Consider the following 4,189-nt stretch of genomic DNA (forward strand, 5'->3'; position numbering starts at 1 on the left):
ATTTCCATAAAGAACTTTATGAAAAACGATGAAGACTTACATTGAATTCATAAATTAATTTCATAGGATGACTGCTGTATTTCAATTTAGGAATATGTTTTTTTCTTTCTGCTTGTGTAAGCCTTATTTTTGTTCCTTCAGTAATATTTTATATTTCTTGTTAGGTTTAATCCTTTTGGAAGCTATGTTGCCACCATGACTTCAGATCTTTCCTTACTACATTTCTTGAATGGTTATTCATAATATGTAGGACAACTTTATATATATATGGTACATCTTATATGTGATTCTCTTTCAGAATGAAATATATCTATATCTAAATCTATCTATCTATCTATCATTATTGTTATGTGCTGTCGAGTTGAACCTGACTCACAACAACCCATCCTTGGGTTTCCGAGGTGGTATCACTATGAAAGTAGATTGCCCAACCTACCTACCAGCCGCTCCTCGAAAGGAAGCTTGGGCAATCTACTTCCGTAGTGATACCACTTCATAAACCCAAGGAGGGAAAGATATATTTATTTATTTATTTCCTGAATTGACACAAAATTTTGAGAAGGGAATGAAACTTAATATATATCATGCAAAAAGAACCAATGTTTGCTGAATATGTCCTGCTAACAGTAGTTACACTTATTTAGCACAATTATGCTCAATACTAAACACTTTACATGAACTCCTTACAACAATCCTGTAAAAGTGTTTATATTATCATCTTCATTATATAAGGAAGGCACAGAGAGCTTAAGTAACTTACTGAAAGCTACACAGCTAGAAAGCAGTGGAGCCAGACAGGAGTTAAACATAAGCAATTTGACTTCAGAGTCTGTCTTCTTAATCATTAGACAATACTGTCTACTAGTTGCCAAATGCTGGGTTTCAAATATATTATTTCACTTTAAATCTTTATAGCCTTATTCAATTAAAAGTCATTAAACCCATTTTACACATGAGAAAATGTGCTCAAGGGTATACAACCAATCCTAGAATTACTAATATTCCAAAGCAGACCTGCTTTCCATTATTCCTGGTTGCTTCTCATTTTGTTTACCAAACTGCATGGTTTATACTGTTTGTATACCATTACTTTTGGCTTTAAAGATAAATAAATGTTCTAATCAGAGCTTCTGATGAGGGTGAAATAATCAGAGATACCATATTGACAAATACAACTTTAGTCAAAGAAAATTACTTTATATTTAATTTAACCCATGAAGCCCTTTTATAGGGAAATTTATTATTTTCCATGGGCACTTTTAGAAATGGCCTAATAGCCCCTTTTCAGAGCTCAAAGTCACATGAAAAATAATTAGCAGCTGTTTCTCCTCAGTGTAATATAAAACATTACTAATTTAATATTTATTGCTCATATATCATGGTACAGGCACTATCCCAAGGGTTGAGCCACAACGATGAACAAAACAGATATCGTCCCTGCGCTTATGGGAGCTTCCATTCTAATGGTGGAGTTAGACATTAATAAGTAATCACTCAAATTTTATATTTATGAACTGTGATGATTGCTTTGATGGGAAAGTAGAAGATTCATGAGCACATACCCGGGATGGGTCTAGTTTTGGTGTGTCTGAGGGGAGAGGTTGTTGAGGATGAATCCCTCAGTAAGTAATTATTGAGAGAAGTTCTAAAGAGGGTGGTGATTAAAAAGGCATGTTCAAGGGACAGAGAGGACTCCAGGCTACCTGGAGCACTTGTGAAAAGGGAGAATGGCTCACAATTAAAATGAAGAGCTAGGTTTCAGCTGGAAAAAAAAATGAAGTGCTTTGTGCATCCTGAAGTGACTTTGATCTTTGGCTCCAAAGCAGTGTGAACCATTAGAAAGGTTTTATGTAGAAGGATTTCTTCAGGTTTCCATTTTTGCAGCGTAGTGCCTAAGGCATTTGACTGTTAACCAGAAGACTGGAGGTTCAAACCCACCAGCCACTGCTTGGAAAGAAGGTTGAGCAATCTACTTCCGTAGTGATACTGCCTCGGAAACCCAAGGAGGGGTCGCTATGAGTCAGGTCCAACTCGATGGCACATAACAACAACAATCACTCTGCAAGGTAGAAGATGGATTAGGGAGATATAGTTAAAGTGAGGGATGATAGTAGATCAATCTAGGAGATAGAGGAAGAGATGGACGGAAGAACATTTGCTCGAGGGACAGTAGAAACAGGAAGTGGCTTGGATATGGCAGGGAAGGCAGGAAGAAGCATATTACGGATAGGTCTCTGGGGTCTGCCTGTGCCAGAGACGGATAGTGATTCTAATCATCAAGGTAAAAACTAGAGAACAGGGTTCATCATGAAAGTCCATTAATTCAGTTTTAACACATATAGTTAAGGTGCTTTTGGGACATTAATGGAGATGTCAACCAAGCAGCTGGAGATACTCATTTGGGAGAATCATGTTTTCCCAAATATCTCTGGCTGCAGATAATTCGTTTCAGATTCAGTCATGAGTGTAGATGAAATTTCCGAGGCACAGATTATAGAGTGAGAAGAAATGGGAGCCTAAGCATGAACTGATTATCTAGTTCATGAGTGTTTCTCTTCACTCTTCATTCTAAGAGGTACTGAATAAATATTTGAAGAATGGAATGTTAAAATATTTCAATGATTCTTTAATTGACACAAAATTTCAAGAAAACGAAACCTAATATATATTATGCAAAAAGAAGTAAGTTTGCTGAATACTTATTATTACTAACCTCATCTTGTGCTGCTCATACAAGCAAGCAAAGCATCCCCTGTTTCTACAAATTGCATATTTTTTTAAGGGAGTGGGAAAGAGATAATATTAGGAATCATTTCTTTTGTGTCTGATTATAGCACAACCAAAACACCAAACTCACTGCCCTTGAATTGGATCTGACTCATAGTGACCACTCCTTGGGTTTCCAAAGCAGTATCGCCATAGAACTAGATTACCCAATCTTCCTTTCAAGGAGTTGCTGGGGAGTTTGAATGACCAGCCTAATGGTTAGCAGTCAAAATGCGTTAGGCACTATGTTACCAGAATTCTCAATTATAGCACAGTAGGACAAAATCCTGACCACTATCCTAACACCAAACTGTACAGCTGTTTTCTCTGGGGAAAAAAAAAAATCTTATCCCCCCAATCTCATATAAGAAAATGACATCTGAGACTTCCGGGAAGATGGAGGACTAGGCAGACAAGCAACACAGACCCTCTTCCACAAACAAAAGAAAAACCAACTGACAGAGATACAGAAGATAACCCTGGAGCCCTGAGCTTTGAAAGGAACTATACAGAAGTGGATTAGGCACCAACTAGTGGAAAACCTGAACAAAAACAATGAGTACAGAGACGGTCGGAGCTGCGGACTGTCAGCTACTCCGACGGGACCAACACCCTGAATATTTTCAAGTGGTGTTGGGACCTGAGAATTGACCTAAAGATCAGTCCTGGTCACGAAGGGTTGCAGGGATGACTGTGCTGGTGGTCTATGACTAGGAAGGGAAACAGCAAGGAGGGAGACAACCTGAGCTGTTGACTTACTGCTGTCCAGAGGGTGCAGCCATTTTGATTGTTTACATGTGATAGCCATTTTGGATATTTAAAGTGACCGAGGGCACAGCTATTTGAACCTTTACAAGTGGCAACCATTTTTGGATTTTAAAGTGATAGCATTCTCATTCGGCTTCCAGGGACCTAAGAATAGGCTCTGTGTGCCAAGGTCGGCAGGGACATATGAGAGGCTGACAACAAGAAAGGAGACAGGTGGTGAGTGTATAAGTGCTGTCAACTAGTGAATAGAGGAGCACAGTACCCTGCTTGCATAGATAACATACAAAGAAAACAAACATCATGGGCAAGTCACTCCAATATACAGTTACCAATTAAATATAAACACAAAAACGTCACAATGCCTCAGAGACAACAGAACATCACAGTCCACAAAAAGAAGCAAGATAAAGCAGGAGAAACAAAGGACCAGGATACAGACCCAAAGCACATCCCTGAGGAAGACAAAGCATTGGAAGAACTCCCTGATAAAGAATTCAAAAGAATTATATTTAGGTATCTTCAAAGAATTGAGAGACAGACCAAGGAAAACACAGACAAAAACCTTAGAAGAATTTTGGAAGAAAATACAAGAACAAAATGACAAAATAAATGAAAAATTAGAAATGATTCTAAGTCTACAGATAGAAATCCAGAA

This window comes from Orycteropus afer, unplaced genomic scaffold, assembly GCF_000298275.1.
Source record: "Orycteropus afer afer isolate SDZICR_OR568_19922 unplaced genomic scaffold, OryAfe1.0 scaffold00171, whole genome shotgun sequence".
Taxonomy (NCBI): Eukaryota; Metazoa; Chordata; class Mammalia; order Tubulidentata; family Orycteropodidae; genus Orycteropus; species Orycteropus afer.